Genomic DNA, 11540 nt, shown 5'->3' on the forward strand with positions numbered 1-11540 from the left:
AAATAAGATATATTGTACACAGAATTTTGTTTACAAGAAAAGATAAATAATAAAAAAACTAGTTTACGAGATAAATATATACAAAACGATACAGTATATGAAAAATGAATGAAAAATGAATGCATGAAACTTCGGAAAACTCATTTAGAGACTATTCATTCCTAAATTATATTTTTAAGTTTACATCACAAAAAAGGTGTTCATCCTCACTTTCATTTAGCCTTCACTACACAATGAATCAAGCATGTACCAATAACACACACATAATGAAAAAGCTGATAGAAGTTAAACAAACGTGTTTACACCCAAAATTCAATAGTCTACCAACCATATAAAAGCTTGTTCTCCAAGCTAGGAGAGTTACAATTAACCTACAACCGACATCATGCGTATCTACTTAGGTCTATTCCTATTAGCACTTCTACTATGTAAGTAAATGTAAACATAAAGCATATAATAATATAGTATATAATATATATATATATATATATATATATATATATATATATATATATATATATACTATCAAGAATTTAGTTCTATGATGTTATATTTGTAACACCTTATAGATAGATATTTATAGAGAGATATAGGAGATATTTATAGTAGTATTCCACCAATTACCAATCAAATAAGCCTTTGTTGTACAGAATACCTGTGAAATCAAGCCAACCACAAACATATAGTTGAAATAAAATAATAAACTATAAATTATTACGTCTGTGGGGAAACATCAAGCAATATCCTCTTCGGGAAAGTAACTACATTACTAAAAATATGGCTAATACTTTCAATTTTTTTAGCTAATCAATGAATATAAACTAAACTAAACTTTGTGACATCAAAGAAACTAAATATTTAAACAAGTTTCTTCTATCAAGTTTCTGCATGACAGAATAATCTACTGCTTATGTATGCTGACACCTTTTGGAGGGTAATAAATTTATATGAGATCATGTGGTCGTCACAAGCATGTAACAATAAATAATGCTTTGCGTATAAAAATCCTCCATTTTTAATGACATTGATGGAAATTAATCAAAATCCTTTCCATTGATTTTGGTAAATATAATGTCTGCTTTATCCCGTACTACGGTCTAAATTCTTAACACAATCAAAATAACAATACTTTTTCTTTCTAAATCAGTTATAGAAAAATTATACTGTATATTGTGAGTGCTATTTTGTCTTACCTTCACTATTTGCTTTTATGATGGTATTTTTTGTAAAATGAATATTAAAAATGATTGCCTAATTACTAGATAACATAGTGTAATTGATCGAAAGCTCAATGAAAAATGACACCTGAGTCGGAATTGATACTGGTTTGAATCAAACCAGCGACCTTACGATTTAAAGGCGTGCTCAATTATCACACACCTATCCAGTCAATCATATACATGTTTAAACTAACACAGATATATTGTTGATGTTACAGGCTCGCTAGTCGGCGTGGAGTGCAAAGGTGGTAGGGGTAGATCCAGATCAAGGGTACGTCCCGTTCCAGGAGGAGGATCTGACTGTCCCGACCCTGACAACCCTGACTGTCCTCCTGGAGAAAAATAAAGCACGACTTGTAAAATAGAACGATTTGACATCACATAGTTTGTATTATTTCAGTCACCCTATTATACCTAGTTTGCAATATGAACTAATGTGGTTAAACACGAATGGACAAAAAGAACAAACACTTGTGTATTTGGGTTGCCTGTGCTGAAGTTAACCTATATAAGAATATTAAAAACAATAATGTGAAAGTATGAAGATATAAAAAAAGAAATATATATAAACCCTTTTCAATAATAAACAATGATCAATGTTATTGCTTAACAGCATAATTTACACACACAAATAATTCCGACCCGATGTGATATAAATGCATGATACAAGGTGAGATAATAACACTGTTAAAAGGTCCTATATACAATCTACAAGGGTGATTCAATTAAACACAGCCCTCGCCTTTCATCATGTTCGCTATTTAAAAAAGGACAGGGTTGCGCCGATTTGTATTCTTGATATGTTAATGTTTCAAGTTATCGTTAAAATGCAATATTTATGATTTTTTCCCATTTCATGTTGATATCAGGAAAATTATTTTTTGGATTTTGAACTTACATTACAGTAAGATCTAAGTACCTAATAATATAAAATAAGAACATTGGCATCATGGACATACAGATAATTGATTTGTTTTGTATTCGTGGTTCAGAAAAACACATTTCCCAGCCAATGATCCGAAGCATATAAAAAAATATTTTTTCTTCAACACATATAAATACAAAATAATATACTTCCTTGGAACTACGTCACCACATTATACAGTGCTCGTGGCAAAGGTAAAAAAAAAAAAAAAAATTATATTTATCAACTAGGTGAGTCCAGTCTTTTTACTTGAACACAAGTTGCAGAGAAAATCTACCTCCAAATATAACCAATATTTTAATTTAGAAGAACATTTATCCAAGGTAAAACAAACTTAAAGTAGTATTCGAGACCATTATAGGCCTTCTGATAAGAATGTCTGACAATGACTTTTTTACTACAAGTAACTGGGCAATTTCTTTATTATTTCGTATAGTAATATAAAAAAAAATAATTTTCCCAGTATTTTCACTGCATACTAGGAAGAGTTTTGGTATCTCACTCAGAAAATACCGGCAAAGAACTATCACGTTTATTACTTTTAGTTGTTGACCTTAAAATACAATTTTGAGTAAACCTTAATTTTTTAATAACGCCCTAATTAATTTTTTTTAAAGTCCCACCCCAGCATTGAATTACTGAATTGCATACTGGAGTCTTGAATCGTCTAGAGAAAATTACAGAGCAGGAAGTTAACAGTTTTTACGAATGTTTTATAGAAAATTCTTTTAGATTGTTTAAATTTTGTGTGTGGGCTGGAAATATTTTTGTCCCGGTTTAGATCTTCATCCAAAAATACTCCGAGATTTCGAAAACGATTGAGCAAATTGATTTGCAAATTCATGAAATTAGATTACTATTTGAAGAATGATAAGTTAGATTGTTTGAAAAATTGAAAACAACTATTTATTAGACTGAAATTGACACATTTTTTCTTATTAGTATTTAGCTACATTTTATTTGCCTTACACCAATTACTCAACCGTTCCATAAAGACACGTTTTAGTCAGACCATCACGGAATGTATCTGGTTACCAATGTCTTTTAAAGCCTTTTCAAATACCAACAGCTCATCGTACAAACAAATTTAGGTACTTCAAAACTAGCTTAACTTACTTCAAAATCTTCCTCAAACACTCATAAAGCTGTAAACCTGACGCGAAGAGAGATAGATTTTACAAAGACGGTTTCAACGGAATCCTGTTGGGGTCGAGCGGCAAATCCTGACTTAATCCTTTAATGATCAACAAGAGAGTTAGGCTGGAAGATTTCCCTTGTATGTAACGTTGCGGAACTACTACTTAACAACGATAAAGTACTAGTCAACTTTTTTTTACTTTAAGAGGTTTGTGTTGCATTCGATCACCACTTTCTCTATACAATGGTAGCGTTTAAAGCCCAAGTTATCTTAAATAATCTATTAATTTAGTTTTATTGCTCCTGATTAGCTTCATTTTTATATTCCGTTATGTTTCATAATAGATGAATTATTAAAAAAAATAATTGCTTCAACCTCAATTACTTATTACTGTATGATGAATAAACAATTACCACGATATTTAAAACAAATCATTAATTCACAAGTGACATTTTATTGGAAAATATATTTGTTACAAGGGTGGGTTGTAGTATATTTGGAATAGCATTCAGATTGAGCGTTGTTATAGGAATACGGATTTACTTGGAAATGTCAGGCTTTAGCTAAAGTGGGACCAAACTAGCTTTAATTCCATCGCTTCAACACATTTTTAGGATGAATGCAATACATATTTTACGAGTGGGCTGTCAACAAGCTGTAAAGCCTTTCGAATGATTCCATGATTTTTCTAAAGTATGAGTGTTTTTTTGTTACAATACATGTGCGAACAACTTAAACGGTTACTGAAATCCTAAAAACAGTATCCTGATTACCATCATTTTACGGAGGAGAGAAAAAATTTAAAAATTCTTCTTCAACAACTGTAATATTTTTCGCTAATGCTCTGATGTTATGTTTCGTAAATAGGCCAACTAATATTCTTCTAAAATGTTCTTTGCACATACTCTTGTAAAAATTGAAAAAATATTTTGTAACTAGTTTAGTTTTGTAAACAACTTTCAAATTTTTCTGTGGTTTTATGGGCAAGTAACGTAGCAATCCAAATAAGGAATTTGTTATGTTGTTGTATTAGGGTTGTTGACAATCTTAACAAACTCTTGGGGGTTTCGTCATTGCCTTCGCCATTGCAATAAGATTGGGTGATCGAGTACGTTACTAAATTACATCAAGTTAAGGACAGATTTAAAGTGATTAGTTGTGTGGAACTAATTTCGGGCTATATGGAGAGTTTATACAGTGTGTAAATTAAGTCTTGAAACAGATCTGTATTTTTAAACCGAAATATAAATAACCGATAGAAATATTGTTTTTGTGGTGTTGACTGTTAACAAATGTTCCGTAATTTTTTACATCGAAAATATTTTTTAGCCCCCCAAACAGGGTAGGGGTTGACTTTTTTTTCAAATATCAACCCTTATTGAGTGACCCCTCATTTTCAAGGATTTGTCAAAAGAAACACAATGACGCAAACCCGAGGTGGATATCTCACCCCTAGCCAAAATGGCAGGTATTCCAACATATGATTTAGTGTATGTGAAAAAGTACAAATTTTACAAATAGTGAAACAAATCTGTATTTTTAAACCCGAAATAGATAGAAATATTGTGTTTGTGGAATTGATTGTTAACATAGGTTCCGCAATTTTTTATATCATTAATATTTGTAAACCCCAATATCATGGTAGGTGGGGGGGGGGGGGTTGATTTATTTTTTTAATAACAACCCCTATTGAGTGACCCCTCATTTTTAAGAGTTTGTCAAAAGGAATACAATGACGCAAATCCGAGGTAGATATTTAATCCCTAGCCTAAATAGCAGGTTTTCCAAAATTTGATTTACGTGAAAAAGCATCAATGCTACAACAGAATATTTCTATCTATTTCGGTTTTAAAAATACATATTTGTTTCAAGACTTAATTCACTCACTGTATTATAGCTCTCTTCCTCTCTCGACTTACATAACTTACGAAACATTTTCAAAAGGGAAATTTGGGTCACTTTAAGAAATCATTAAAACACGTATTTTGTTCACAAATGGAAAAACCTGACTGATTATATGACAGGAAGGTAATACTGCACATTTTATAATAGAACATAATAAAGTTTTACTGTTTGATAAAGTTAACACCCCTGCCGTAAAGAAATCTAACTTCCCTAGCCAGATTGCAATCTTACTAAACACTTTACCTTAGTCTTTATTCCCCATTAAAACATTACGTTCAACGAGTACCTAGGTGTGCTTAAATTTCAGTATACAGTAGGTATAATGGGATTGGATGTGAGCTGATCTAGTGGTATAGCGTGGAACTTCGGTACCAGGTTCAAATCCTGCCAAATCCCCGAAGAATTATTTTCTAAGATATAATGCCGCACATCCTAAATCTAGCATGAAGTAACGTGAAAAATTATCCTAGGCTAGAACTTAGTGTTCTAGGACATACAACTGTCAAATACGAGTAGGATAAATAGGGTTGCTGTAAAAACTAAAACTATGCTATGTAAAATTATTCTATTTTTTACAACTCTTGCATTATTTTCAAGGAGGACAGCTAGGGTTGCCAGGGGGACAACTAGATCCTCCTCCTGGAACGGGACGTACACCCGGAGATGTTCTGGACCTACTGCTTCCTCTACCACCTCCGCCTCCTGCTCTACATTCCACGCCGACCAGCGAGCCTGTAACATCAACATTAAAATATCTGTATTAGTTTAAAACATGTATATGTGTCTGGGTAGGAGTGTGGTTATGTTGCACGCCTTTAAATCTGAAAGTCGCATATTAGCATTATGTTTACAAACTACCGTGTTTGGGTTATGATGCCAAAGACTCTCAATACAAATTATCACTTTTAACCAACCTTTTATCTATCCATAACTAATGTGTATGATGTATCATTAGTTTGTTAAACAATAAAGCAATGAGCTGTTTGATTCTTCTAGTTGGTGCGAACATTTAAATATTGTACAGCGAACGATTTTCTAGCAGAGTTACCAGTGTTACTACCTCCAGTATAATTGCCAAATTGTTATTCTGAGAATAGTATTTTAGTTAGGCGTTACAGTTTACAAATCATCTGAAAAATCCCCAAAATATAAAATAATTCTTAAAAATTACAATCAGACCGACAAACAGAAATATAGGAATTTTAGGCCCATTCTTATATTGCATTTTACTTAGCCCAAGGAAAAAGTGCAAAAAATATGTCCAGACAATTTGGAAACACCCAGTATTTTCGAAGCTCAAAAAACTATTCAAGTATAGATTAATGTATATTTTTCAAAATACATTGCTTACAATTTCAAGATTTTATTATTTATTGCTAACACAATGTTAATGTTGAGTTGCATATTTTAGTAGCATTTTGGAACTTGAAAAAAAAAATGTTCAAAAAATAAATGTTGTAAATTGCTTGATTTAGTTATTGCTTAGGGTAAATAAATTGTTAGAGTTTAATTGCAATTGAAAAAAAATAAGTATGGGTTACGTTATTCTATACGTAGAACTATATTCTTGGTAATATTATATTATACTATATTTCTGTATGTTTATGCTTTATGTTTACATTTACTTACATAGTATTAGTGCAAATAGGAATAGGTAGAGACGCATGATGTCGGTTGACTGTAAGCGTAGAAAAGATCCAGCTTTTATATGGTTGGTAGGCTATTGAATTTGTAGCTTCTGGAAGTTTTTTTATTCTGTGCGTAGTGTCATTGGTACATCCTTTATTCATTGTGTGATAAAGGCTTAACGGCAATTGAACAAGAACACATTTTTGCGTCGTTCAACAAAATAGAATTCGGGAATGAATAGGCTCTAAATGAATTAATAACCGATCTTTCCTTGTTAGCTGTTCTTATTCGTTTTCGAATGGATCTTGTGCAACAGCTGTTTTGTGTTATTAGTTCGAAATATATAGTTGTAAGATTGTTTTGCTTTCCGATTTTCACAAATACTGATAGTTTAAGTAAGTTTTTATCAAGTTATGGTTGCAATAAATCATATTTTACGACATTATGATTCGAACTATTGAGTCAGATATATTATCTGTTGAGCTATGTCTTAACTCCAAAGCCGAGCGGGGACACTTTAGTAAGGCCAAATGCAAATCCACCCTAAATCTCAGCTGGCTTACATCGCTAGTCGTTAGACTAGAAACCCAGTTCGTTCTTCGTTGATAAAACTCAAATCGTAACCAGCACTCTATAACTGTTTAATTTTAATAGCTGTTATTTTTAACCGGAATGTACAGTGGTTGAAATAATTTTACTTTACGTTTTGTAGAAACAGATTTATCGTTTCGAGTAAAGACATTTTATTGTTTGTGGTGCTAAGCCATAAACACCTGCTGGTTTACAACCATCACACACACACACACACACACACACACACACTTATTTTTACACTTATTTTACACTTTTTTTATTGAAATCAACAAAAAGTCTATCTTTTCATCCAGTTCGAAAGAATGGATATTTCGGTATTATTAAAAGTATATTAGTGCATACATTAACAATTTTACCCAGCCTACAGGCCTATCTTGTAAAAATTTGTAAGTATATGCCCTCAGGAAAGACATATCGCACAGCATATCGATTTATTTGAGTCACACAGTACAAAAGTCGTCTGTCTAAATGCAGGAAATATTCTCAACTGTGGAGAAACGAAAATAATACAGTTTTAAGTAGCCGCAATTGGAAGTGTAGTTGGCAATAATGGTATTAACAACTGCGAGAACTTCATGGAATACGCTAAATATTTTGGAATACTCCTAGAAATCTTCAAAATACAAAAAAATATATTTTCCTACAGTCATTTGACACAGTGGGTTTCATTGCACTGATATACGCCAAGTAGCTAATTGCTGCATTTACTTACTTTTGCCGCACTCCAGTATTCCAACCAAACAACACAAAACAGCGTGCTTTTATTAGACATGAACCTAATACGTGTACACTTGTACATGTATACGTGAAAATAAGTTGGCAAGACTTGAAGGTACTACACTAGCGGCTAGTCCCTGCCCACCAAATCTGTTCGGGAGCAAAACTTCTACTTCTACCCTCCAGCTGTTCTGATTGGCTGAGGGAACACCATTACCGCGACGATACGGCATGATGCCTTCGGCCTCGGTGGTATAGTGGATAGAGTGCCGGTCTGATAATCTGAAGGAGTCGGGTTCGAATCTCAACTGAGGCATTATATTTTTGTCTAGGATTTTTTCATTATCAGCAAGTTTGGTTGGTTTGGTTAGGTTATGACGGTTTAATTTTATAATTAAAACATTATAAAATTAAATTTGAACCATTTATAGTTTTATTTTATGAACAGAACTATCCCTTCATTCGATTTTTCATTATCAGCAAGTCTGGTTAGTTTGGTTAGGTTATGACAGTTTAATTTTATAATAAAAAAATATAAAATTGAATTTGAGGAATTTATAATTTTATTTTATGAACACAACTATTTGTTCGATTAATAAACCTTCATTGGATTTTTTCATTATCAGCACGTTTGGTTGGTTTGGTTAGGTTATGACAGTTTAATTTCATAAAAAAAATTATAAAATTGAATTTGAGGCATTTATAATTTTATTTTATGAAAAAAACTAATTTTTCAATTAGTAAACCTTTATTAGTTAATCAGAAGCCTCCAAATGACACTGTTGGCAAAACTAATCCTGGAATAAAAATTCAGCTGGAGGGAGGGTAGAAGTTTTGCTCCCGAACAGATTTGGTGGGCAGGGACTAGCCGCTAGTGAAGAACTTACGACTACGATCAGCTGTTGCAGTGTTTACCATTTCGTTCAACACTTTGATTTAACCTAACCTAAAACATGTTGTTTATGTTTAATTTGATAAAAAGTAAAAAGTATTTTTTAACATTCAAGTTGTTTCTCTTTATTCTATAACTGTTTACCATCAATATCATTGCTTAATTATTATTGACAACATATGTTAAACAAATTATTTTAAACAAAGACTTTTAAGTAAGTAATATACAAACATCTCCTTTTTTTAGCCGTCTTGACTGTCCTTCTTTTTTAACATAGATTTAATTTTTCTTATATGGTGTGTGTTTCTTCTTAAAACAATATTACTTTCTAATTTTACCAAATAAGAACGAGGTTCCGGTAATTTTTTAAAAATCACACCAGGATTCCAAAATTTGGTTTTAATATCCTGTACTAAAACCTCTTCTCCAACTTGGAATTCATCTTCTTTTTTCAAGGCTGATCTGTTATACATTTGTTCTTGATACCTTTTGCTTTCATTTATGCTTTCATTTACCTCAAAAGAAACTGTTTTAGGCTGTAAATAACTGTTTGGTATAGGTAGTTTTGATCTTATGTGTCTGCTGTTTAAAAGCTGAGAAGGTGAATAGTCCAGGTTTGCAACAGGTGAGTTTCTATAATTTAATAAGAAGAGTTCAAAATCCTGTTTACTTTCAGCACTCTTCTGTAACATTTTCTTTACAATTCCTACAGCCTTTTCTGCTAGTCCATTACTTTTTGGATAGTGAGGACTTGATGTGATTATTGTAAAATTCCAATTTATAGAAAACTGTTTCATTTCATAGCTATTAAATGGTTGATTATCAGCCACCAAATACATAGGGATCCCATTTCGACTAAATAGCTCTTTGAATTTACCAATTATTGTATTACTGTTTTTACTGTTCAACTTAAATACATCAATCCAACGTGAATAAAAGTCAACAGTTACAAGATAGTATTTACCTGCATATTCAGCAATATCAGCTCCAATCTTGATGAAGGGTATTTGAGGAACACTGTGAACTTTTAAAGGTTCATTCAATTTTGAACGTTGGTGTTTCATACATATAGAACATTGAGATACTGTATTTCTTATGTCTGATGACATTCCTGGCCAGTAAAAAAATAAATTGGCAGTTTTCAATATTTTAGTTGTTCCCAGATGAGTCTCATGCAGGTGTGACAGCATAAATTTCCTCAGTTTACTTGGTATTATAAGTTTGTCATTCAAATAGAGTAATCCATCTTGATGAGTTACATCATTTCTCATATTGAAATAAGTCTTTAGATCACCATCATTAACAGATTTTGGCCATTGGGTTTTACAAAATTGTACAACTTTGTTTAAAACATCATCATTTCTTGTTTCCTCTTTAAATTCCTCAAGTCTTCTATCACTAAACTTCACTTCAGAAGATTCAATACAATGCACAATACCATCTAAGGGTTCATGCCATTCAACCTCATCTTTAATACCATTCCGAGATAAAAAATCTGCAATATGCATGTTTTTTCCTGGCAAATATTTTAGTTTAAAACTGTATATCATCAATTTAAGTCTGAGTCTTCTTATTCTGTTATTGACAATTTTAAACAATGGCTTATTAAAAATTGACAACAGAGGTAAATGGTCAGTAAAAATTGTTACATTTTCATTTCCATATATATAGTTGTGGTATTTCTTGCACGAAAAACAAATAGCTAATAATTCTTTTTCAATTTGAGCATAATTAACTTCTGCTGTGGTCAGACTTCTAGAAAAGTAACTAACAGGCCTGCCATTTTGCATGCAACAACACCCTACAGAATCCTGTGAAGCATCACATTGTATTTCAATAGGAAGAGATGGATCAAAATTCCCTAAGACCTGATTACTACAGAGTGATTGTTTGATTTTTTCAAGAGCATTAGAATGATGTTCATACCATTGCCAGGGAACATTCTTTTTTAGTAAATCTCTAAGAGGTGATGCTATTGAAGCCAAATTAGGGACGAAATTTCTGATGTAATTTACCATACCTAAAAATCTTTGTAATTCTACCTTAGATGTAGGAGTTTTAAAATTCTTTATTGCTTCTATTTTTGAAGGATCCGGTTGCATCCCTTGTTCACTGAATATAGCACCAATATACTTTACCTTATTAACACAGTATTGCATTTTACTATAGTTAAATCTAATATTATACTGTTTTGCTCTTTCCATTACCTGCTTTATAATTTTATCATTTTCCTCTTTAGTATCAGTAGCAATGCACAAATCATCGAAATAGATTGAAAGACCTTTAATATCTTTGAAATATTTGTGTACCAATCTTTGAAATATTTCAGGTACACAAGAGAGGCCAAAAGGTGCCCTCAAAAATCTGTAAGTTCCAAAGATTGTGCTGAATGAACACATTTTACTGGATTCTTCATCTAGTTTTATATGATAAAACCCGTCTTTCAAATCTAAAATTGTAAAGTATTTCTTATTACTTAAGTTTGGAGCCAAGTCCTCTAGCAAAGGAATTGCATACCTC

The 11540-nt window shown here is 31.9% G+C and overlaps 1 long non-coding RNA gene across 1 annotated transcript; it reads left to right on the forward strand.

Moving 5' to 3' along the window:
- The first annotated feature begins 374 nt into the window (after window positions 1-374).
- LOC128999598 (uncharacterized) lies at window positions 375-1600 on the forward strand. The gene is made up of 2 exons (XR_008491305.1): window positions 375-428; window positions 1439-1600. It is a non-coding gene; the product is annotated as an uncharacterized LOC128999598 (long non-coding RNA).
- Window positions 1601-11540: the final 9940 nt, after the last annotated feature.

This window comes from Macrosteles quadrilineatus, unplaced genomic scaffold (genome assembly GCF_028750875.1).
Source record: "Macrosteles quadrilineatus isolate MER2022 unplaced genomic scaffold, UCM_ALF_1.0 Scaffold_8__2_contigs__length_117827958, whole genome shotgun sequence".
Taxonomy (NCBI): Eukaryota; Metazoa; Arthropoda; class Insecta; order Hemiptera; family Cicadellidae; genus Macrosteles; species Macrosteles quadrilineatus.